We start from the raw sequence: 26,926 nt of genomic DNA, 5'->3' as shown, positions 1-26,926 counted from the left end.
AGACAGAGCTGTGCTCATCAGTTCCTCAAGTCTGTTTCTTCTCTTACTCGCTCAGGATTGTCAGCAGGAAGATCAACTGCTCTCTGTGTGTTCCCTCCGAAAGTATTGGAACAGCAAGGCAAATTCTTTTACACTGAAGACATTTGGTTTTGTGATCAAAAGATGAATATGAAACAATAGATCAGAGTTTCAGCTTTCATTTCCTGGTTTTTACATGAGTGGAGTTCAGTGGCCTCCACAGTCACCAGATCGTAATCCACTGAAATGACTTTGGGATGTGGTAAAGGCAGGAATCTTGCAGAATGAATGTGTAGCTGATGGACCAGAACTTCAAATGTAATGTTTCCAATACCAATTTCAAATTCATGAAGATTTGAAGCTGTCCTACCCAGTATTCATTTATAAAGTGGCCAGTGAGTGTAAATGCTAAAAAAAGAAGAGGGAAAATGTAGTTTGGTGACTGACCAGCTAGCAGTCAAGTACAGAAAAGAGGAAAATATGAAATACAGAGAATGACTTGGCACAAATATCAGCCTCCAGACTTGGCAGAATAGTCAGCTTCCAGAGTGAGACTGTAAATCGTGGCTAGTGGTCATGGTACTGTTGACTCAAGCCCTTAATCTTTATTTTTGGCTGTCTGTAAATATAAACCTTGTACTGTCCTATTCAAAGACTTTAAGTTGATTGGGAATTCCAACTAAATAATACTTGCTATCCTCTAATCAAACCGAAAAGACTCTCAAATTGGGTACAGTCCTCTGGATGACTTCTTGTGTGAGGCTTGAGACAGAATATTGTAGTGCTTCCAAAAAAAAAAAAAAAAAACCTAAAGTCATAGCATACACATATGAACTCAAAGACAAATGAAACAGGGTGGTGTCAACTTCACACCCTTCTGTGACTTATTGCTACTCACCAGTCTTCTTCTATTGATGTGTTCTCAGGATGAAATGGCATAAATTTTGTTTATGGTATGCATGCCATAACTCTTAGGGCTGGAAATCTTAGTGACAGAACACTCTCACACTCTACCCCTCTATAAAAGTGCTAGGTGTTGGGATTAGAAATAATTGACTGTCTGTAGGAGGTTTTTATGATGTTGATATCTTATTCCAAGTCATACATTTAGTGTCAATTAATTCAGATTGTCTCTAAAAATTATAACACATTATAATACTGTCTCACAAGACTAATGTCTCTCTAATATTGCATGTGCAAAGGTTGGCATGATGAAGATTAGGTTGAATTTTAACCTCCTAAAACCTGAGCTTGCATTTTAGATTTCTTCTACCTATTTGGGGTAATGAGGAACCAATAAATTTGATAACCAGATATTATCTTTGAACATGAAGCCACTTCTTTTGTGTACAACAGGTTCCAGTTACAAAGAATTAAGTATTATGGTGCACAAAACCAAAAATGTGATGTCCACGTATGTGGACGCCATTTTGTAGGAGGTTAAAACCGAAGTGCATCGAGGTAGAAATCTCTGAATGCAGAACATTCTTATAGGTCATTCATTCATTTATTTCCAATAACCGCTTTATCCTGGTAAGGTTCATGGTGGATCACATGTAACTCAGGGCACAAAGTGAGAGAAATCGTTCTGGATAGAAATGATTTGCCCACCCAATCCAGAGAACATTATTTTATCTGTTTTATATTCTTATGCATGTGCATGTTGACCACCATCTTTAATTCAGATCACAGGTTTTGGTTGAAAATTGTGAAACAATGACTTTCCCCCCAAATAGCCGTTCTATGTGGATTTCTATGTATGTTTAGCCTCATTATTCACCTACAGCAATGATGTCATCATAGGGCCATCAATCCTAAAACAGCTCCAGAGTGTCAATGATCCCTATATGGTGGGTGTCATTTGTTTTCCATAGTTTGTAGTTCCCATTTTTCATAAAACATTTTGATAGAGTGCATGGCCATCATGTTCAATTTTGGTCCAAATTCCAGCTGTAGCTCTACAACACAGACAATCTATCAAAACAAACAAAAAAAAATTCTGAATCAAAAATCTGAAACTTGATCTTTGGAAACATATGCATTTTCTTCCTGGTGAATGTACAAATGTACCAATTTGTGTTTGTTGCTCCACGTACATAATGTCCATTCGTCCATTGTCTATTCCCGCTTTATTCTTAATTAGGGTCACAGGGATCTGCTGGAGCCTATCCCAGCACACATTGGGCAAAAGGCAGGGGTACACCCTGGACAGGTTGCCAGTCCATCACAGGGCCACATATAGACAGACAACCACACACACACTCACTCCTATGGGCAATTTTGAATTACCAATCAACCTAATGTACATGTTTTTGGACTGTGGGAGGAAACCGGAGTATCCCCACTCAAGCACGGGGAGAATATGCAAAGGAAGGCCCTGCCTGTTCGAACCCGGGACCTTTTTGCTGTGAGGCAACAGTGCTAACCACTAAGCCACATTGTTGTGTAAATGCACTGTACATGATCCACTATTTCAATGATCCATATAAACAAAAAACACTAACTTAGTTTATGTCACCTATGTATAAAGTGAACATTGATTATAAAATGCAAGTGTGCCCATGTATAATACTGCACAGGCCACACTAATGCAGATTGTCTTATTAAAACAGTCTAACTGTTGTTATAACTGTTATAGCAATGTGTTCTGTAAACAGCAGCAACAGCATATGCAATTTCTAAGTGAAACGTTAATTGACACTAATGCTAAAACATTAATAGGTGCTAAAACAATTGTAAATGCAACTACTTAGTATATGCAGCATAATTACTTTAGTGCACAATCACAAAATATGAACAACAACCAATAAATTACCGAAAAGATTCGAATATTCTCCACAGAACCCTCCAAAATCCCACTATGGCCCTATAAAGCTTCTGTTCACTGACTCATGAGAAGGCGGGGGAGAAGTAAATTTACATTTAAATTAGTTCTCATGTTCTTCTGGGCTGTTCATGCGCTGAACGGCTGCCTTTTTGTCATTGTTGCCTGCCAATGAGGCCATAATTAGCGCAGTGAGGAGCAACTCTGCTTCTTAATCAAATGACAGAGCTGTGACGTATGCTGGGTTTTATCACTTCAGGGTGCATGCGCATATATCTCTATTGCAGCTCAGAGTGCTATAAAAAGCCTATGGAAAATACATTTACCTCTTTTGAACCTTGTGCGTACCTTTTTCATAGCCTGAGGAGACCATGCTGCTGCATATTCATGATGCGCCGTCCTGTGTTTTATGAAGCAGTGTTTTGTGTGTGTGTAAGAGTGAGTGTGTATGTTATAGAGAGAGAGAGAGAGAGATAGAGAATATTCGAGCAAGCAAAGTGCATTATTATTTTTTTCTGTTTATTTTTGTTGTATAGTGTTTAAATCCCTATTATAACTATTATGTAAGCCGGAGGGCTTCCAATGTGCTTTAGTGCATTATCAGTACACAGAGAGTGTTCCTTTAACACTAATGTTAGATATGTGGCGGCAACATTACAGTAATTCCAGGATAATATATAAGGCGAATGCTACAGCAGTTTGATGCATATCCCTGATGTATACACATGTGTTAGTAATGGGTATAGGATGATATATTTGTGTGTGTGTGTGTGTGTGTGCGTGTGTGTGTGTGTGTATATGTGCCCGCCCTCTGTCGTCAGCAGTATGAAATGCATGCATGCAGCACTTGAACAGAGTGTCCCCTGGCTGCACGCTGATGCGCCGGATGGGTGGTGTAAAGCAAGGCAGTGTTGCTATTATTAGATTCTGAAACTCTGGCCATGTTTGGTTCCTGAAGGCCTCTGGAGACCTAATGGAAAACAATGATCCAAGCACATAATATACAAACAATCTGAGGATCTGTTGCAGGACACTACCTCAGCTACCTCTGCCACACTGAAGAAATTTATGGGGATCAGTGAACATAGACAAATTTGTGAAGCTTGTTGTATTAACGTGAACATGATAATAAAGCTGATAATTAGCCCTGTTTTACATTCTGTTCTACTCTGCTGGAGCGCAATGCCATCGCTTTACCATCTCTAAAGGGTAATCATCATGCTGTTAATCAGCTTTTGGCTCATAAGAACTGTGAAACATCCTGGGACCACATTCAAAATGAACGCCTTCATAATGAATTTCTGTCCTGGAGCAGATATCCAGAAAACTTTCAAATATGACTAGGTACGCTTCTAGTAAAGTACTCACAAGGCACATGAATGTAAGCTTTGAATATATAAATAAACGTGATTTTACTTTTTATTAATCCCTGTAGCTCTTAAAAGGAAATGATTGACAGCTGTGCTCTTATTGTTTAGCAGATGCTCAAACTATTATGCATAAACCTCCATTTCCTCTCCATGTCCTGACAAAAGAGGCCCAGCCACTATAGCACTTGAGGCTAATTAATATGCAAATAAACAGCCACTGGGGGGAGTCCTCTGTCCTCTGGGCTCCTCTACCTCCAAAACTGTTCATCAGGTCAGTTGAAGGTATCTGCCAGTTCTGTCTCTGAGTTCACAGACAATCGGATGAAAGCGAAGGCATTGGTTTGCTCCCATGGCGGGATCCCTGGGCAATATCCTGCACAGCTCAGATTGGAAGGGGATAATCTTTGCTGAGAGTTATGCACTGAATTGGCACGCAACCCTCTAACATTCTGCCATGGAGAGAACTGCTCTGCATCATATTCAGTCCCTTTTTGATTTCAAAGATAGCAGCGTGAGAGGAAATGAATGTGGGCCCAAAAGGACAAGCTGTTCCTTTGGTAAGAATTAAAGGAATCACGTGATGACAAAATGCCATATGGAAAGATGGCAGGTTCAACATGAAAAAAAACAAACAAACAAAACAACAACACTGCACTTTATGGACAAATAGCCACATAAAAGTGGATAGAGAGAGGGGATTTTCAGTGCTGGCAAACATTTTGTCTCATTTTCCTTTAATAATAATAATAATAATAATAATAATAATAATAATAATAATAATAATAATAATAATAATAATAATAATTATTATTATTATTATTATTATTATTATTATTATTATTATTCAAGCCATATGTCTGCTCACTTATGTACCATTAAAATTTAATGCCATTTAATATTTATTAAACATACTCATAGTAAAGATGTAACTGCATTATTAAATGACTTTTAGCATGTAAAACTTGTAGACTTTTACCAACAGTTAGTTTCAGAATACTGTCTTGAAGAAGGCACTGGAATGCTGCAGTGAATACGAATACACATGCTTATATAGAGAGAGGAATAGAAAACACTTAACATTACAAAGAAGATGCGGTGGTATAGATTTCTGAGTCTTATTTTGTCTGGCTTAGTTTTGTCTGGCAGGAAATGTAAGACAGCCAGAGAAATATAAAAAAGTTTACAGGGTTTACAATTTATACATTCTGCTCCAATAAGAATGCAGGTGTATTAAATTATATGCATTAAATTAAAGTACCATGTTCATCTCCTGCAGCTACCACATTAGTAGAATGGGTGTGATTTGCACAGACAATCATTTTGAGATGTTTCCCTGTACTGAGAACAGAAATTAAAATGAATTTCTAATGGAAGTGGAAGTTCTGGAGCAATAAATAAAATGTTAATGTGAATTTTTTGTGGAACACCTCCATGAATTCATCGGTTAAATACATTTATGTTAAATGGCAAATCTTTTCAGACACAAGAATGTGTGTGTGTGTGTGTGTGTGTCAGTGTGCCTACAAAAGTGAACAGTTAAAATTTGGAGAATGACCAAGCAATGTTTTTTCCAGTCTTCAACTGTCCAGTTTTTCTGGGCCTCTGCCCACTGTGGCCTCAGATTCCTGTTCTTGGCTGAAATGAGTGAAACATGATGAGCTCTTCTGCTGTTGTAGCTCATCTGCCTCAAGGTTCAATGTGCTGTGTGTTCTGAGATGATTTTCTGCTCACCACGGCTTTAAAGTGTGATTATCTCAGTCACTGGTGTATTGCTACTCACTGGATGTTTTGTGTTTTTGCACCATTCTGTATAAACTTTAGAGACTGTTGTGTGTGAAAATCCCAGGAGATAAGCAGTTTCTGAAATACTCAAACCAAACCATCTGGCACCAACCATACAACAGCCAAAGCCACTGAGCTCACATTTCCCCATTCTGATGTTTGATATGAAAAATAACTAAGCTCTTGATCTGACCCTTGATCTAACTGCATGATTTTATACACTGTGTCATCGCCACATGACTGTCTGATTGGACAACTGCATTAATGTGCATCTGTACTGGTGTTTCTATATACACTGATCAGGCATAACATTATGAGCACTGAGACGTGAAGTGAATAACACTGATTATCTCCTCATCATGGCCCCTGTTAGTGGGTGGGATATATTAGGCAGCAAGTGAACATTTTGTCCTCAAAGTTGATGTGTTAGAAGCAGGAAAAATGGGCAAGCGTAAGGATTTGAGCGAGTTTGACAAGGGCTAAATTGTGATGGCTAGACGACTGGATCAGAGCATCTGCAGCTCTTGTGGGGTGTTCCCGGTCTGCAGTGGACAGTATCTATCAAAAGTGGTCCAAGGAAGGAACAGTGGTGAACCAGCAACAGTGTCATGGATGGCCAAAACTCACTGATGCACGTGGGAAGACTGACCCGTGTGATCTGACCCAACAGACGAGCTACTGTTGCTCAAATTGCTGAAGAAGTTAATGCTGTTCTGATAGAAAGGTGTCAGAATACACAGTGCATGACGGGTCAGGGCTGTTTATTAATTAATATTAAGCAGGTGGTCATAAGGTTATGCTTGATCGGTGTATATGACTTATGACAGAAAACATTTTATAAAACCGATATGCAGTACACAGTTAAAATATCATGCATCTAGTCACATTCATCTAATATTTCTTATAATAAGATTACACAATTAATATTAGTCCTAATTAATACTTAATATTATTGAAGATAAACCAAATCTAAGATTATTACACCCATTTTTAGACATTTGACTATTTATTTTTCTTTTTATCTTTTTAAATAATTTCTAAAAAACAACAAAATATCTGCCGATGAAGCTAAAAACTAATGAAATATGCCTAGAAATAGGTTTAATAATCTTAGATTTTGTTTTGTTGATCTTATAAAAAAGAAAAAGTAGATAGAGTTGAGTTGATGCAAGATATTTGAACTTTTTCAAAACATTTGTGGATGGATGGATGGATTATAATTATAAGTAAGACTTCAGCAACAAGATTTTCTCTTGTTTTCTTCAAAAAAGCAAATGTTTGTGAAATCCTTGTGGTAATCACATATAATGAGGAAAATTCTGCAGAGATTAGCTTAAAATAGCAATGAAAGATTTCTATAATCTTACTATTATAGCTTACTATTTTAACTACAACTGTTTTTTTGTTTTTTCTTTTATCAATTTGTTGCCCATTAATAGTTGAAAAAGTGTTCTCTTGAATCACTTTATGAAATCATTTGCAGTGCAAATACAAAGCCAAGAGGATCTAGAGCACTCAGATTAATCTCAGCCAAGCATCAAAAAATAATGAGCCGTGATTATGAAACAATCTCCCTAAACAACACTCCCGAATACAGGACAACTCTGTCAGCTAAATCACGCCCCTCCAAGCACTGTCACCATGACAACGGCTCGCTATGCCAGTGTCCTCAGGCAAACATTTGATTTCATTTCTCCTGATTGCCTGTCCATGTAACCGTGGGATGAGTTGGCACTTGGCAGGTGAAGTCCTTAGGGACAGCTCATCAAAGTATCTTATTGCCTCACCAACACAGTAAGAACAAAAAGTGACCTCGTGGACTAAGTTCGGTTATAAATACATTATAAAATATAAGAACATGATGGGAAAGTGGCACATTGTTGCCATCACCCAGCTCCGGGGTCACTGGTTTGATCCTGATCCTCAGATTACTGTCTGTGTGGAGTTTCATATTCTACATATGACTGTGTGGCTTTCCTCTGGGTTCTCCAGTTTCCTCTTATCTTCCAAAAACATGCTGGTAGGAGGATTGGCTATTCTGAATTACCGCTCAGTGTGAATGAGTGTGTGAATGTGTGTTCATGGTGACTGGTGATGGACTGGCATTATGTCTGTAGTGTATTCTTGACACGTGCCTATTGTTCCTATGAAAGACTCAGGATATGCGGTTAATCTGGATAAGTAAATGAATATAAGTTCACACCATTGTCTTGGAGAAACTGTTGCACAAATTTATTGTGAATGTTCTGTTTTTCAGAAAGAAACACATGGCGCAATGGGAAATTGTCTCAGCTGTACTGCACTCCTCTGCTCTCCCACTGTTCATCTCTAAAATCCTTAACATGTGTAAGCACAATCTCTCTCTCTTTCTCTCTCCCTCTCTCTCTCTCTCTCTCTCTCTCTCTCTCTCTCTGTCACGCATACATACACGTGCACAAACACACAGACACACACACAGACCCAAAACTACCTCTATTACTAAAAATGCATGCACCAGATGTTCTCGATGTGTGTATGTTTGTCGACTTCAAATTGCTGCCTTTCCAGTTTCTTGCTACTGGCTGGCTCAGAGACTATTTCTCATAAAGGGCAAACATTTTATTAGACACAAAAAAAATACATATTCATACTGGCTAAAAGCATAAAAATGCTCAGCTTAAACATTAACATCCTCTTGAAAATGTATTTTCCGTCCTGCTCTAAATTATCTACTGTACTAAACAATTTAACTACTAACCAGAGCTGTAATTTTCACATTAGGAGGCATTTTGTTGTAAGACAGTTTTGAAATAATTCCAGGGAATTTCAGGTGCGTAAGATAACAGAAGTGAGTATATTTTTGAGTGAAATATAAATCCAAAGAAGTAACTGGTTTTATAAGAACAATGAAATGCATAATAACTGCTGCACAGGAAGAGCTTTAATCCTCTTAAAGTACCATAGATACTTTAACACACACACACACACACTATAGGAATAGGAGTACACAGTGAATTGATCCTCATTATATAACACAGGCAATGTCCTTTGCTGTACGGTCAAGGTTGAATTGCTAACATCTAACTACTTTATTTCTCCCCCCATTTCTCTACAGTTAATCCAATTCACACTCTGTTGCCACTGTTCTCTCATAGACACTCTGACTGACATGAAATCAATAAATATAAGTCCAGAACACAATAAATTGTAAGTGAACTGAATCTGTGTGTGTGTGTGTGTGTGTGTGTGTAGAGCGGTTGGGCTAGAGGAGGGAGTATGTGTTTTTTGGGGGCCAAATATCCGCTTGATGCCAGGACATTTCAGGGAAATTAGCACATCACCATGGAAGATTGCATTAATATAAAAATACATGTTTAATTTAAAAAGCAAAGGGGGGCAAGGGTGAGGTTTGACAATAGGGATTGATTGTTATAACCAGAGGGAAATAAATCTTGCATATATGGAGTTTGTTTGAAAAAAAAAAAAAGAATCAAACTCTCTCTCCTGCCCCCCACCTCTCTCTCTCTCTCTCTCTCTCTCTTTTTCTCCTGTCCATTGTAATGCCCAGTTGTTTTCTCTGAGCTTAGGGCAGCCTGCCTGTGGGGCCTCCAACCCTGACCTCACCCATTTTCTAGCACCATATCCCATCCGCTAAACACACACACACACACACATACACACACACTCACACACACACACATCGCACACATACACACACACAATACTACTGTCACCACCAACGCAGCACATGCTAGCAAAAAAGCAACCAATCACTGAGCATATGTGAGGGGGCCTATGTGCAGAGCAAGGCTATGGCTTTTGTGCTTGTCCTTCCAGAACAGGCTGCCTTTCATTTCGCTCGGTTTTGTTAAAGAGCCTACATATCAGACATTCAGAATTCAGCATTGTCTGCCAACTGTGCTGTCGTTCACATGGAAATTAGTACTCTTTATGCAGGATGTGGAGGCAACAGTGGAGTTGGCTGCTTTAAGAGTGTGTCTTGGTTCAATTCTAAATCAATTCTATATTTAACTGTAGAGGAAAGAGCTGTGCAGAAGAGTGCATGTTCCCAGTGGGACTTTAGGTTTCCACTGCTGCAGATTCAGGTTGTGTGCTTGTTTCTCCACAGGGAATGCGATGGAAGGTTTTCATCTTAGAAAATAACAAAAGCACAATCGAAAATGCTTACTTTAACATGTGCGATAATAAAGCATGCTGCTTTCCTTTCTGTGAGCTAGCAGGGGCAAGCCACTAAACATAAGGACAATATAGTAATACAGAGTACAAGTACTTTTATTCCGCATCTATACTTATCTTTACAACAACAGCCACCCGCAAGAACCATAATTCTGTCTGTAAGTCCTTTTTTTAAACTTAAACATAAAATTCAGGAGGATTTTGAAAACTTGTTCAGTTTGTACTTAAGGATCGTCTACCACAGAAAGAGTTTCTCTGGAGAAAAGGCGTTTGCTAAAGAAACGCTGGAAACATTTTCTGTGAAGTCATTTTCTGTGAATTCAAAGGATTGTACAAGTTGTTAAAACTATTGTTACAAACTTTATTGTGCTAAAAAAAAAGTTCAGCATTTCCCTCATATATGGTACTTTCCTTGAACTCATAATGTTTAGGAAATGGCAGAGATCATTTTTCATGTGTTTTTTGCAAGCATCAAATAACAGAAAGTAACATACTGTAATTTAGCTATGCTTGAGACATGTACTTGAGATACATCAGACATTTCCTACCATTATAATTTTACACATTTCTCACAATTGCATCAAGCCTATAATTACACTTGAAACCATGAAAACACTGAATAATAAACAGACAGTCAACTACATACTGCATACTGCAGTTATTAAAACACAAACACACACACACACACTCATTAAAAGCAATGAATAATAGACTACTCAAAAGGAAACCAGGATTATTTTGCTATAAAAAAAATTATAAATAAATAATAATAAATAATGCTGTAATGTTATGCACAATAAACAATAAGAAATGTGTAAAGTACCTAATTAATACATTATAATAAACACATATAATGTAGTTCATAGTTTGGTGTATATAAGGCCTACATAGAAAGTGTAACCAACATGCCTTTTAATACAATGTACAAATGTAGAATTGATTTTTTTTCCTTTCATGCTAACCCTCACAGAATGTAAATCCATGCAGTTCCTGTAGTCCGGTTTGTTTTGAGGCTCCTGAGTTGTTTTGAAGGTACGTAATAATTTGCTCCCTCGAGAAGGGGTATGCATGAGTCACTTTGCCAATTAAAGCAATAAAAACAAAAGTACTATGAGGGGAAAAAAGGGAGGAGAGAGGGGAGGGGGCATATTGCTTGCTTTAATTTGTATGATAGAAAACTGTGCAGGAGTCTCGTCCAACATTCCCAGCTTCTCTTATTGAAGCTTCACGGTATGTTTTGTGATAGTTTAAATGAAAAAATCAGGTGGTCTGTTAGTGGAAAAGGGAATCCCAGTTTCCGCATTATCTTGGGGAATTTGAGTCTGTCGAGGGGGCAGTTGGAGTAAAGTGGGAATGCACTTTGGAAGGGAAACATCATCTGCATTTAGAAATGAAATTAGCATGCCAATGTGGCAACCAGGTACAATTAACCTCTTGATCCACCCTCAGAGGATCAAGACTTACTTTTTCTTCATTCTTCATAACTAAGAAAGTAAGGAAAGTTAATCCTTTATCCTATTCAGAATTACACACCGCAACATTCAGATTATTCAAGTCATCTGCACTTTATTGTCAGAAAAGTTGGCAGAATTTTTTTAAGAATAGGTGTCCAAGACAGGGTTTTCTCAGCAGCTTCTAGAAAACCGACTTTAAACAAGCTCAGAACTGTATGTAACTAAAAAACTCCTGGGATTTTTTTTTTGTATTGGGTGTGTAGTTCTCGTGCAAATCTCTGAATTATCTGTAGTTACTTCTGAGATTTAAGTTTCATTAACACATTAACTCTGAATGGAATGTCTCCCAAATATTTTATTATATTTGTGACTGATTTATTAATAACGGCTACTGAATAATGTGCTTAACGATAAAGAAGTGCATAGTAAGCTAAAGGTTTTAAGTCTGTAAGCAATTAATACAATTAGTAAAATAAATTTTATTTTGTTTAATAAAAAACATTTCAGTGGAAAAAAGGAAAAAAGCGAAAACAAATTATATAAACAAATAATTGAAAAGGCAAAATGTTTGAGATTTAAAAACGTTATAACAAGTACTTGGTTTAGTTAAGGGTTAAACTACAAATGCAATGCAAACATAGCAAGGACTTATGCATTTCGTATATTCTATAAAATTATATAAGAAAGAAAACATCAGGTTTATATTGAGAATAACAGCCACAGGCATTTAATGATGACAGCAATAAATAATATAACCTAAGAGTTGTATGGATGGCTGTTACTGAATCTGTATCACTGGCTCTGAATAAAAGTTAAGTTTTAAATTGAAGAAAAGTCCACCAAACTGACCTTGGCATGTAACAGCCTTGGCAAGGATCTTATAAAGGCCAGTAGCAATGCTTACAGTATGTAATAAGACCTTTTGATGTACATAGATCTTCTACATAAAAGCAGTGGCAGACATGTAATAATCGCTGTGATTTACTGCTCTGTTTGAGTTATGTCTCTCAGAATGTCTTTTTCTCCTTCTAAGCCGTCAGTTATTGGTTGTCTCTGCAAACTCTGTGCTGCTTTCTGTGTGTGTACTGGTGAGTGTGTGGGCAAGCGTGAGGTGACCCTGTAGATCAGTGTCTCCTCAGCACAAATGCAACCGGCTAACCACAGGCTCTACTATAATCATAGTGTCGAGCTAAGCAGAGTGAAAGCTCAGGAAACAGTAGCAGGGCACAGTGCAGTCCATTCAGTGGGGAGAGGAGGCCCGGCCTGGCCAGAAAAGCTCAGATTACAAGCCACATAAAGGTAAACCTGTATCAGCAGGGACAAGGGTGACCTCGTATTATACAGAAAGTCCGGTTGTTTGTGTGAGCAAAAGCGTGAGAGGCGGAAATGCTATTGTGGGCAGCTGCTTCATGCCAAGTGGCAGAAAAAGACAAAATGTGTGATAAGACAGCTGTCAGAAATGAGCTGTCTATACATCCTGGTTAGGGAAGTTGAGGTGGAGGGGAGAAGTGTGGAAGAAGTGAGGCCAAGTGCACAGTGTGTTTCTGGCAGCCTATGAGTCAGCTGAAATATGCACTCTTGTATAGCACAGTGTTATCTCAGACCTTGCAGAGAACAGCGCTAGCACAGCAGGTTTATAGATGATTTTTTTTTTCATGGAATCCTGTCATTGTGTTCAGTCATTTACTAACACAAAAGGTACCGCCTATAGGAACCACATAGCTATCCTAACAGTTGCTTTAAAAAAAAGACGTTTGCACTATATATTACTATTTCACTTAATATTATGCCCAGCATTCATCAGCACATCACATCCGAAACTGAATCTCTTCATCCTGGGTCACTGCACTACATATGCACCATATGCTAACCTTTGGCAGTGCTCAACATGTCTGACATTTCTCAGTACACCTCTATGAGTCAGACATGTTCCAGTGCCCGCAGGAAAGGTCCTTTAGTCTCCATTCCTTGTTCCATGTGTACATCCTTGTACTTGTTGCACATTTTTAGGATTCATGGTCACAGGTTAAATTTCATATGAGAAACAAGTCAAGTTCGGCTTGTCTTTTGTTGTTGTAAACATATCTCTACTGTATGTGCATTTTCACAGAGAAGGATTGATCAAGACCAGAAAAGCTAAAGTCCATTTGCTTTAATCTCATTTTAATGGCAGTTTTTTTCAGGATTCTACTATTAAGCATTTTAAATACAATATATGGCCAAACGTTTACAGACACATGGCTTTCACACACATGTTTTGTGAACATAACATTCTAGATTTAGTCTGCTATTACTCTCATAAAGGCTCTCTGCTAGATTTTGGAGAGTGGCTGTGGGGATTTGCTCATTCAGTTACAAAAGCATTAGTGAGGTCAAGCACTCATGAGGTCTGAGGTGCAGTCAGTGTTCCAGTTCATCCTTAAGGTTTTCAGTAGAGTTGAGGTCAGGGCTCTGTGAAGACCACACCAGATCTTCCATTCCAACACTGGTTAATGTAATGTATTCATGGAGCTTGCTTTGTGCACAGGGACATTGTCATGCTGCAGCATGTTCAACTGAATTGTAATATTACAGCATATAAAGACATCCTGTCCAAATTTGTGCTTCCACCTATGCGTCAACATTTATGGGTGTGCTGAACACGTATCCTCAAACCTTTGTGTACGTAGTTTAAATTCAGAGATGCAGCTTTTATACTCTAATTAATATCTTTAGATGATTAGATGATCCAGATTTGAGAGAATGTCTTACATAAGCTGATTTTGTGGTGACCATGAACAAAAATTAAAGGCACTTTATGTTTATGTAGCCCACCTCTACAATGACCAATGATACAGAATCAGTATTTTATTTACAGAAACCTTTGACAAGATAGTGAATTAAAAGAATTTTACAAAAAATATCTGTTTATCTTAAACACAGTTTTTGGAATGTGAGTTTCTCTATGCAGGGAAACATGATGAAATCACAAAATGCTTTTATGGGTGGCTAAAAAATTTGCTTGGAAAAAATGTATTAGTCATTCGAGCCAAAGGTACATTAACATGAATTACTCCATAACCTCCCAGAATCCCTTAATGTATAAAGCTTTCTTTCCTGTTCAAACAGCACTCCAACATCTCCAGCACTGTTTCTTTTTTTTTATAGCAAGACTGATGAGAAGAGAAACAGAGAGACTGCATTGCCTAATGAAGAAATCAGAATTAAGTGTGGAAATTTCCTTGGCCCTTCACAACTAGTGAGAAGTGCAGCAATAAAAGCACTGTAGAATAAGAGGAAGGAAGTGCCTTGAAATGAAACAACACAAAGTAAGTCCTTGGTTTCTTTCAGGTTTGATTGAATAGAAACCTTTGTCTCATGCTTTTGAGTAAAAGAACCACTTTTCTAAGCCATGTTTTCTCTCTCTCTCTCTCTCTCTCTCTCTCTCTCTCCCTCTCACAGATATACCATAAATAGTGAGTTCTAAAATCTGACAGCTCTACTGACAGTGCTTCTATTTTGCATTTGTTTTTCTAATTCAATACAACAATTTTCAAACTGTACACAAGAATTTTACATGTTATATAATTGACAACAACTTGAGTAAAAAGAAGAATCTCATTTTTACATGAATATTTAAATGAAGCACCGAGTTTCTTAGTGTTTGTTTTGTCTCTTTCTTTGCTTCACTGACAGTGTGCTGTATGGTAATGGACTCCAAGCTTGTGCAAAACCGTATGATTCATTTTAGATGAACTCCAGAAGAGATTATACATGAGAAAAATCTGACCTTTTGTACAAAGTAGTTAACATGGTCAGTTAACATAGTATGGAAGTATAATAGTGCCAAACATAGCACAAATTTGCTTCCATTTAAATAGGAATAATATCTTGAATATAAAGACAGTGATTATTTAGTTTATTTGTTTTGAAGATCTCAGGATACTGAAACCATGTTTGTTTCCAATTTTTAATTGAAAAGAGAAAAAAAACATACCAGATTTCAATGTAGTCTTCAACTACTGTAGATATGCATACATACATGGCTTGTACATGGACACGCATACAGTGTCCATACACACACACACACGCATGCAGACACAACTAGAGATACACAAACTGTGGGTGTCCTCTGGCTTTGTAGGACACTGCTGTGATTTGCAGTTCCCTGAAGTGTTTTTGGCTGTGGGTGCAGGCATGGGAGATAAAGGGGAAAGAGTACATCCAAGGCTATTTATACACAAACAGACTCTATTTGACTCCTGAACTTGGAAAGAAACAATTATTTGTGTGTTTGTGGATTTGCAGTTGGGTCAGGGCTCAAGCTCTCTACGTCAAGGCTAAACCAAATACCTGGCTTTAGACCAGTAAATTTCAAGTTCGACCAGAAACAGCTGTACTGACCTCTCAAACTGACTGTGGATGGACATTTAGAACGATCAAGGCATGTTATGCCCCGAGACAGAGATTGTTATGTGTTAGCATGGCAGACCTGCTTCTTCTGTGCAATACATTTTCATGGAGAATGTGTTTTCACATTTAATAATCCAGGAGGCTGTGGTTTGCAATTTTGGTAGCTGATCCCCTGCAGGCAGTAAGAAGATGCTTTCTTACACACAGACTAGCCTTGGCACTGGGCACAGGACATTTTACTTTCAAAACATTTTACGTTCAAATCCAAACACCTAATAGTACTCATGTGGTGAAGATAAAGCTGCTGTGGAATCCATGTTGACAGACTTTTACAAGTAAACTGATGATGTTTACACATTTACTTTGAATTGGGATGTATTTCATTTTTGTACAATTTCTTTTTTAATGTCTAGTTCCACTGTCATTAAATATTTAAATATTCATAAGTAATAATTCATTGAGAAACCACTATAATGTCTATGAGTACACTGTATTCTGCTTCTTTTTGCCCCCCAGAAAGTTACAATAAGCAAGTTTTTGGCTGGTTGCCTGGACACACCTCAGGGCCATGACTCTCTCTGAGGTGGCAGTTTTCGGTTACAAACAAAACAGAAGCTCTGATTCATGACAGCAGTTCCCCATTTTAACAACTTCTTTAGGCCAGGACTTTATGTTTAAAGATGTTTAAGGAGGTGGATCTAGTTATTGGTGCAATATGTCAACCTCCAGCTGATAGCATTATTGCAGATGAACTTTCATAAAGTAAAAACTGCTATTAAAGATCATTCAAAATAAGGACTGTCTATTGGCAACCGGGTGAAAATACCATTGGACACAGTACAGCTATTTGTATCCTTATAAAGACACACACACATACACACATACACACACACACACAATTCACCTTTAATTCTTGACATTATTTTATGTTTAGAATAAATTTAAAGATACAAAGGTCAGAATTAATCTTATGCTTAGTATAAAAGTACTTTTTGCACTTTACTTGCTAAGCATGGGGCTGTGCTGGTAATTAGCTTAAAAGATGACTTAATTTTGCAGCAGTCTGTATTTGATTTTAGTAATTAACCAAGTTCAACCTACCTAACATTAGGTTAATTATTACACTACGTAATTAAACCAATGATGAAATTCATGAAGCTAGTAAGTCTTTTTAGTGTGTGATTAAAAATAATTGCTAGCAAGGAAGCTAATTTTAGGTTACTGTGTTATATTTGGAATAGCTCGACGTAGGTGTATTGAGTGTATTTCCATTGTTTACAGAAGTACAAATAGCATCTGGCTTAAAATATGAAAAACAAAAATGAATGTAACTAAGGTTAGGCTGTAATGGAGCACAAGTAAGGCCAATTTCCAATACAAAGCAGCCATTATGAAAAAGCAGAATTGAAAATACATTTACTTTTTACATTCCCATATAGTAATATTGTAGAAAACATTACTGAATACATTTAGGAATGTGCATTCAGTACCATCTGCTATCGATATCATTTCAGGGTATGTGATCTTTAACATTATATGAACATTTTAGAGAGATTTCTGTCTTATAAACCTTTAAAACATGGGCAGAAATGTAACTGACAGACACCAAGTCATAAAATAACAAGCTGAACTTTTGACTGCAGGGCAAACAAAGTTAAAACTCTATAACTGTACTCTCCTCAAACTTTCCAGTGCCAGCACACATAAAGATGTCCTGAAGCGAGTAAGGTAGTTTTAACTAGCATGGTGGAGGTGGCATAGAAATGAGCTCCGCTATGTCCTACAGCCAAGCGGTGTGTTCAGCTACTTAACAAAATCAGTGTGTGTGCTGGACGCTGCAGCCTTCTGTGACACGAAAGCCCTTCAACATTCCTCCCCACGCTTGCATGTTGCCAGGAAACAAAGTGTGTGTTTGTGCACGTGGGAGGATGAGAAAGAGGGAGGCGAGAGAGAGAGAAAGAAAGAAAGAAAGAAAGAAAGAAAGAAAGAAAGAAAGAAAGAAAGAAAGAAAGATGGGTGGTCATGGTGGAATGTTACACATAATGTCCATTTAAGGTGTTCTGAGAAAGTCAAGGGCAATAACTGAAAGGTTGCAGTGAATCTTTCGGGGAATGGCAAGAGGTGAAAATGAACCAGTAGGCAGAGAGTGAACACTTTTTCTCAGGTTATCTTTGTTTTCGTAATAAACTCCACAAGTGCCAGAGACAGCTCAGGGTTGATGAGCCTGGCTATGAATAATTCACATTCAGTTGAATAAATAAATGCAGATTAGCCTATCAGTATTGTAACAATGGAGAAGCTGTGATGTAAGAAGTTTATGCAACTCACTCTGCTTCAGTAACCTGAATTGAAAATAAAGCAGTGGCTATGAACCATGTTCATTTTTCCATACCAAATAACAAGATACATTTTTCATATCAAAAGTAATTTCAGATGGTTATTACTAGGTATATCTTCTCTTTAGAACTTAACAATTAAGGACGTCTTGATGTCTGTGTCACCGGACATCAAACATGGGTTTGTGTTAGTAAGTCTCAAACTCAATCGGTAAGTCTCAAACGTCTTCAGTCTACAGCCAAAAAACAAATAAACTGGCCTTGATTTTCCTATAGTGTTGGAGGGTATATATATATATAACTGCATGATTTTATACAGTGTCATCGCCACATGACTGTCTGATTGGACAACTGCATTAATGTGCATCTGTACTGGTGTTTCTATATACACCGATCAGGCATAACATTATGAGCACTGAGAGGTGAAGTGAATAACACTGATTATCTCCTCATCATGGTACCTGTTAGTGGGTGGGATATATTAGGCAGCAAGTGAACATTTTTTCCTCATAGCTGATGTGTTAGAAGCAGGAAAAATGGGCAAGTGTAAGGATTTGAGCGAGTTTGACAAGGGCTAAATTGTGATGGCTAGACGACTGGATCAGAGCATCTCCAAAACTGCAGATCTTGTGGTCAGCTCCCGGTCTGCAGTGGTCAGTATCTATCAAAAGTGGTCCAAGGAAGGAACAGTGGTGAACCGGTGACAGGGTCATAGATGGCCAAGGCTCATTGATGCAGATGGGGAGTGAAGGCTGGCCCGTGTGATCCGATCCAACAGACGAGTTACTGTTGCTCAAATTGCTGAAGAAGTTAATGCTGGTTCTGATAGAAGGGTGTCAGAATACACAGTGCATGATGGGTCAGGGCTGTTTTGGCAGCAAAATTGGGACCGACACAATATTAGGCATAAGGTTATGTCTGGTTGGTGTGCCTTTGTGAGGTTCATCTGCAAGGACATTCACTCCAAAGGTTTCTTTCACTAAGAAGACTGACCTTATGTCTTCAGTGTTCCATTTATGTTAGTTGTTGAAAGACATTTACTACCTTTTACTAAATTGACTAAAAAATATTTTTTTAATGTGCATTTATACATTTACCTCAGAAGGTTTTGCCTAAAACTCTGTTGACCTCCCTGAAAATCAAATTTCAGCTTTTAGGATTCAAAAATAAAAAGTCTTGGTTTCAGTCTAAAGATCAGGTCAGTAATGCTTCAAATGGAAAGGGTTAAATGGGAAAGTGATTTATTGAGATCAGATTTGTTTTGGCTAAGTTACATATGTTATTTTTCCCGTTAAAAATATGAAAACCTTTGAAGCACATTTGTAGATGTTTGCAGAATTCAGCATCAAAATAACAGAATATAAATGTAAAGGTTTTTGGGAAGCAGTGTGTATCTATAGCAGCAAACTGTAACATAGCTACAGTAAAAAAAATTGTCTAAAATTGTATTATTTTGCTATACAATTTGCAGTATATGTTTATATTTTTACACTGTAAACTAGGGTGACCATATTTCAGTTTTCAAAAAAGAGGACAGTGGGGGCAGGAGGCAGACGGACACCCACTGTGTGCAGAAGGATTGGGATGGGGTTGGGAGGGTGTAAATACTTGACAAATGCGTTCACAACCATGAAACTATGTTACTGAACTTTAATACATAAAGTAATAACATCCTTTCCATTCAACTTTTGGCCCTCACTAATAGAATAATAACAAACAAATCCACTATTACTACAAAAAAAAAAACACTATTTCAGTCAAAAATCATTTCAGTCCTCCTGATGTTCTTTGGTATACTTTCCTGAAGAACGAATCTTTCCCAATATGTCTTCCAGTGCTTTCAGAGCTATGTTGACCAAATGTGGCACTATCACAGCGTTAACAATTGTTTCAGTCTTCATACGAGCGCTTGAAAATTTTTTGCGCTGTCTCAGAATCAGGGAAACCCTTTTTTAACAAGGCAGATGTGCAGTCGATTGATCTATAGCTATTTCGATGCTTCGTGGTGTGGGATGCAAAAACTCCCTCCGCAGCAGTAACAGCATCATCTGTTTCACCTGGTCTCACAAAATAAGTGAGACCAGCTAAAACAGAGAGAAAGGTAAAAGTAATGCAGAAACGCATACAATAAATGATGAGTGTAGAAAGCAGAAGCCGAATCCTGGACATTTTAGGAGATTTAGAAATCCCGGCCGGACGCATGTTTTTAGTCCCAAAAGGAGGACATGTCTGGGAAAAAGAGGATGTATGGTCACCCTATGTAAACATCATTCATTCACAGTTTGTGTGGGACTCGTGATTGCGGTCAGCTTCACAGTAAACTGAAATATGCTGTGAAATTATTGAAAGGGTTTTTTCAGAGAATTTAAACTAATTCCAAGAAGGAATTTTCAGCTCTATTAAAACAGTGTTTCACCAAAAGAATGAAATCTGGCTAGAAGCTAAAGAATACTAATTAGCACAGTGCTAACCATGCAACCACATGTAACTAGCTGTTAGCATGCCATTTGCAACACTTCCTTACAACGTGGGGAGAGACATTCAGCTGTTTAACGGTGTAAGAGTGGCTGCTGTTTTGTTCTTCTCTGCTTTGACACTGTGTGTGTGCTGCCAGGTTTCAGTGCAGACATCAGCAGGAACCATTCACTGGAGCTCTGCCAAAACCTTAAATCATGTCGGCCTTTAATAAAGCCTGCTGTGTGCAGTGCACAGCTTTCACTCATTCTATAGGCTAGGAATCATGTGTACAAATATATAACAACTCAACTAAGCAAACATTATTATATAATTATTGGTAAATCTACTGGCATATTCAAGTGTTTGTGAATGCAGAAACACACAGCTGTGATGGACTGGTGACCAATTTTATTTCTATTCCAGCTTTGTGCACAATATTCCAGGAATGGGCTTTGGATCCATTGCAATAATGACCAAAACAATGCATGCAAACCTAATATGAAGGAAAGAAATTTAGGACATAAATGGTGCATGGACAGAAACACTCTCTTTAGGATGAGTGCTTGATGACACTAACACTGTGCATACATCGTTTTATTCAAATGTATAGGCTACTTTCAAGAAAACATATAATAACGTAACAAGGACTTAAGCTCACTCATTATAATGTGACGTCATAGAGACAGACGCCTCGATCTCCCAGCACGCTCTCACCAGCTCTTCACAGCGAGCCTCAATGCTCCACTGCACACCCACATGTCATACACTGTCCATCTTGACAGTGAAATCGCCCGTGAAATTTCCTAGGGCTGGGAGGGGAACCATGTGATTTGTGATTTCACAAACCCTTCTGCTTGGCTCTGCTTCAGACCTCTGAACAGGAGAGAAGAGAATATTTCCGTCAGGCTAACACCATGGTGCTGTGCAAATGACAGAGGGAGCAAACGTTCTCCACCGAATGATGTGACTTTTCCTCCCAACTCATAACACTGTAGAGTGTACCATGATCAAGGGGTAAAATCATGCAAATATATAGTGTGTGATCATTCATACATAAGCATGAGTCTAATGCCAGCATGTATCATACAAGCGCAAGTTAACCTAACTCTTCTGGTTGTATAAGACATAAAAGGGCGTTTAAATGACCTCAGCTACTCATGCTGTTGGAGAGCTGTTTTTTTCATGTTACATGGAGAGAGCATGTGGGTAATAAGTCTCAGACCTGGCTCTGAGAACACTGTGTCCTAGGAGCACTGACCCAGAGCTGACCTAAGGCTACCCAGGCTTATCAGCCACTGATGGGGCCCATGTTTGGGACATTGTACAGGGGATGTGGGTCACATGCAGCCAGCAAACACATTTTGTACAGCAGATAGGAGTCACTCATCTTCCCAGTGACAGTCTACATTATATATATATATATATATATGTGTGTATGTATACATACATACATACATACTAAAGCTTTAAACTTTTAAGTGTAATTTTTTCCATTCTATATATTAATATTTTCTATGTTTTAGTTTTTTGCAATGTTTACTTATTAAATTAAGTCCATAAACAACTGTATTGTTATATAAGGTACATAAGAATGCTGTTGAGCGATGCATCTAAAGCTACAATACCACCAGGGACAGAAAGTAATGAACCGCATGTACTCTTGTTACAGTGGTCAAGCGCATAGTTCACTGTAATTGTACTTCGTTGAGTATTAAAAATTCATATTACATTTACTTGAGTTGTTTAAAAATAAAATTTAATCTTCACTGAATTTATTTTTGATCACTGTTACAGAGTAACAAGAAGAAGAAGAAGAAGAAGAAGAAGAAGAAAGAAAGAAAGAAATTAACCCTGTAAGCCAACTGAATTCAGTTTTGAGACCCAATCAAAATAAAGCAGTTTCCTGCTGAAAGACTACATTTCAGGCGCCAAATGCTACATCAGCATCAGCAGTGTCTGAGACAGCAGAAACAGATGAGCAGCTATCTTCAGTTTTAAATGCTACAGAGGAACCAGCATGATAATGATTGCAAATTATGCTAGCCAAAACCTGTGGAGGTATCAGAATATCACAGCTAAATATCCAAACACTGAAATCATTTACAGCTAGCCAGATGTTTTACAGTGTCTGTAAAAGTATATATACAGTTAAGGGAACAACCAGAATAATGTGTAAAGGCATCTTTGCTTGATATTTAACTATTAAGCTTTGTTTTTCAAGTTGTATTTATAAAGCCGATGTGTTTTGTACTCTGTATTTTTTCTTTAAAAACCTTATGGACAAAATATAAGTGAATAAAAAAGTAAGGAACATTAATTAAAAGAATAAAGCCAGGTATGTTAGATTATTGTTCTGTGGATATGTGAAGCTTGATTCAGATGCAAAGCTTGCCTAATCCAACTAATCCATCAGTGTGGTTTTGTTAATGATGCTATCTTTTTTTTCTCCTTTTCATTAATTGGTGCAAAATGCCATACATTTATGCAGTTATGCAAAACCGCCCATGGCGAGTAAAGCCACTCCACACCTCCTACATTTCCTCGGATGTGCTCAAATCATCTGCACAAATGAGTGCTAAAAGCAACCAAAGAAATGTTCGAAACCCTTTAAGGTGTAGCCATCAAATACAAGCCATACTAATTGTACATATATAACTAGCAAAGACATAAACTCACTGAGCACTTTGTTAGGAACACTGTACTAATGCTGGGTTGGTGCCTCACTTTGCTCTCAAAAACAGCCTCGGTTCTACATGGCATGGATTCCACAAGATATTGGAAACATTCCTTTGAGAAGCTGACATGATTGCATCACACAATCCTTACATATTTTTCAGGCACACTTTCCTGTTCGAACCTCCTGTACTACTACATCCCAAATTCTACTGGATTCTGATCTGGTGACTGGGAAGCCACCAGGGAAAATACTGAACTCATTGTCGTGATAATGATGCTGTTTGCTTTGAGACATGGTGCATTATCTTGCTGGAAGTAAATATTAAAAGATGGGTAAATTGTGGTCATCAAGCAGTTCACGACATTCATTCATTCATTGTCTATACCCGCTTATTCCTAGGACTCCTAGGGTCACGGGGGTCTGCTGGAGCCTATCCCAGCGCACATAGGGCGAAAGGCAGGGGTACACCCTGGACAGGTCGCCAGTCCATCGCAGTTCACAACATCAGCAACAATATTCAAATTGGCTAGGTGCAAAGTGAGTAAAGAAAACATTTTTCACCTCATTACACCATCTCTACCAAACCAGACTGATAATACAAGGCAGGTTGGGTCTATGTATTCATGCTGTTGTCATCAAACTCTGACTCTTCCATCACATGTTTTTCAAGTTTTCATCTGTTCAGCCTCAGCTTTCTGTTCTTGCCTGACAAAAGAGGAACTTGCCATGATTGTAGCCCATCTGCCTCAAGGTTTGACATGTTTTGCATTCTAACATGCTTTTCTGCTCACCAATATTCTACAGAGTGGTTATCTGAGTTGCTGCAGCCCTTCTGTCAGCTTCAACCAGTCTTGCTATTCTCCATTGACCTCTCTCATTAACAAGGTGTTTCTGTCCCAGAACTGCTGCTCACTGGATATTTTCCTTTATTGCACCATTCTGAACTCTCTAAACTCTAGAGACTGTTGTGTGCAAAAATCCCAGGAGATCAGCAGTTATAGAAATACTCAAACCAGCCTGTCTGGCACCAACCAGACAGGCCACTGAGATCATATTTTTCCCCATTCTGATGGCTGATGTTAACATTACCAGAAGATGGGGACCAAAGCTGCATGATTTTATGCATGACACTGCTGCTACATGATTGGATGATTAGATGATTACATGAATATGTAGGTGTGTTGTTGTTCCTAAGATTCTGCTCAGTGAGTGTCTGATTAATCATTTATTTCAGTGATTTTTATATATTATTTTTAAACATGTTTTTGTGCTTCCTGGTGGTCCAGCAGCAGGATCCTGCGCTCTCATTGCCACGGCCTGGGTTGGATTCCTGGGCAGGGCACTAACCCAGTCATGGAAGAGTTAAGTCTCAGCGGCAGTCCCAAGCCCGGATTAAATAGGAGGGTTGCATCAGGAAGTGCATTCGGCGCAAAACCCGTGCCAAATCGAAATGTGTGGACCAAATGATCCTCTGTGGCGACCCCAAACAGGGAGCAGCCGAAAGAACAACAACATTTTTAAACATGTTTTTCATATAACAAATATTAAAATGTTTACTATAACTATATATGCATCAAGACAAACTTGCCAGATCTACAATTATTGATTGATTAAAGGTTGATGGTTACTGACATGATAGATTTGCAAGTGACAAGTTAAAATAAAAGATCTTCTGTGTTAGTGGTAGTATAATAATAATAATAATAATAATAATAATAATACTCCATATTCAACTAATAATATCCAATAATCTAATAATATCCAACATTATATTTTGTTTCAAGAGGCCACATGTCCCAAGAGACTGACAAAATATATAGCCAAGGTCCAGGCACAGATTCACAGGTAAACTTCAAATTCTGCAGCCTTGTGTGTGGGGATGGGTTTTGACACTATTCAGGTCAAACTAGAGTCAAAGCAGGGAGATATTCAACACACCAAACATCAGGAAGACTAGTATGAACCAGGTTTGACTTGGAAAGTACTGTCTAATCATGTTACATTATTGAAATCATACATTATCAAGCTGCTGGTTTAGGGTTGGTCCACTGAGGAAGGTCACTGTGTATGATGAAAGGGCATTGTGAGAAGTAGTGTTGTGTAATCTTTCATACGCCTGTATTCTTTGACTTCTCAGTGTCACATGAACGATGTGGTTTTGGGGAAATTCGAATTGAAGGAGAACAAGACATCTTTGCCCTGTATTTTGAAAAAAAAGACAAGTTACTATTTTGCATACATGTTCCTGGAATTTTGGAGTAGTGTGATTCATGAAGTTTCTGAATAAGGAAGTGAATTCAGTGTTGAGCTGTATCACCCTCAGTTCTTTCACCACCTCTTGTGGTGACAAACAATGTTTTACAGGAAACTTCTTTTATTATGTGTATAGAAGGCACAATCTAAAATATATTCCCATGACATGTACAGTAATTTTATTGTCATGTTTTGAAAAGCAAGCATATATTCTATATTATTTGTTGAGGGAGGTGATAATATGGTTAAATGACAAACATCTCATAAAAATCTTGTTATCTAACCTCATATACAGTATATAAATATTGATTAAAAAAGAGAAGAAAATAGCATGTCAGCCTGCATGTAAACAACAGCTCCATGAGTCAGTTGTGGGCACTGATTCCCATCTGCACTGGCCACCTGCAAAGCTTCATACATTACAGTCCATCTTTCTGTTCTCGTTTATTACAATGCAAGCCGTGAGGGAAATATTTCTCCACCACCTTTCTGACTGAATTATTAACATGCCCTGGTCCTTATGGGTTCACACTTATCTCCTTTCTGCCTACTACAGCTTTTTGAGGGGGGTAATATCTTTCCTGTCCCTGTCTCTCTCCTGTTGTCACCTTTCTCCCGTGAGCTGAAACAGAAGAAGGTATGACAAAAGAAAGAGGTTAAAATATTTGAGAAAGAATGACAAATAGGAGTGTGTATGGGTGTGTGAGGATGAGTGTGTGCATTTTACGGAAATGACTGAGCTTCCAGTGTTGTGAGTCCGGCTAAAACATAACAGATGTGGAACGTTCTGTAACGCTCATCTGCGAACATCCTAACAGGTTTCGGGAGCCAAAGGCAAGATATTCTAAGTGCTAGTTAGAAAAAACAGAAAAAATGACATTCTGCATATAAACAGACATGAGTGAGTTCTTAACTCTGATCCTTAAGGGATACAGTCCAACAGGGCTGGGTGAATTCTCTCGTCTTCCATGCCTACTACACATGATAATTAACTCGAGGTGTCTTCAAGCAGTGAAATCGCCCAAGTGTACCGGAAACCTGTCCTCCAGGAAATAAATGAGCTAAAATATCTAAGCAAACATCTAACCCTCCCATCATTATACCCTCCCACCTCATGCATCTCAATACAGCTCTCAGTTAATCTAAAGGTGTCAAATGTTTTCTTGGCAAGGAAAAGAAAAACAGTA

At 38.1% G+C, this 26,926-nt stretch overlaps 1 long non-coding RNA gene across 1 annotated transcript; it reads left to right on the top strand.

Moving 5' to 3' along the window:
• The first annotated feature begins 14,716 nt into the window (after positions 1-14,716).
• LOC131369506 (uncharacterized) lies at positions 14,717-25,789 on the top strand. Its single transcript, XR_009207275.1, has 5 exons — positions 14,717-14,932; positions 22,604-22,662; positions 23,886-24,023; positions 24,157-24,237; positions 24,773-25,789. It is a non-coding gene; the product is annotated as an uncharacterized LOC131369506 (long non-coding RNA).
• The last annotated feature ends 1,137 nt before the right edge of the window (positions 25,790-26,926 follow it).

Source organism: Hemibagrus wyckioides, linkage group LG02 (assembly GCF_019097595.1).
Source record: "Hemibagrus wyckioides isolate EC202008001 linkage group LG02, SWU_Hwy_1.0, whole genome shotgun sequence".
NCBI lineage: Eukaryota > Metazoa > Chordata > Actinopteri > Siluriformes > Bagridae > Hemibagrus > Hemibagrus wyckioides.
Note: the sequence above shows the minus strand (reverse complement) of the source record. Positions and strands in the feature narration are given on the sequence as shown.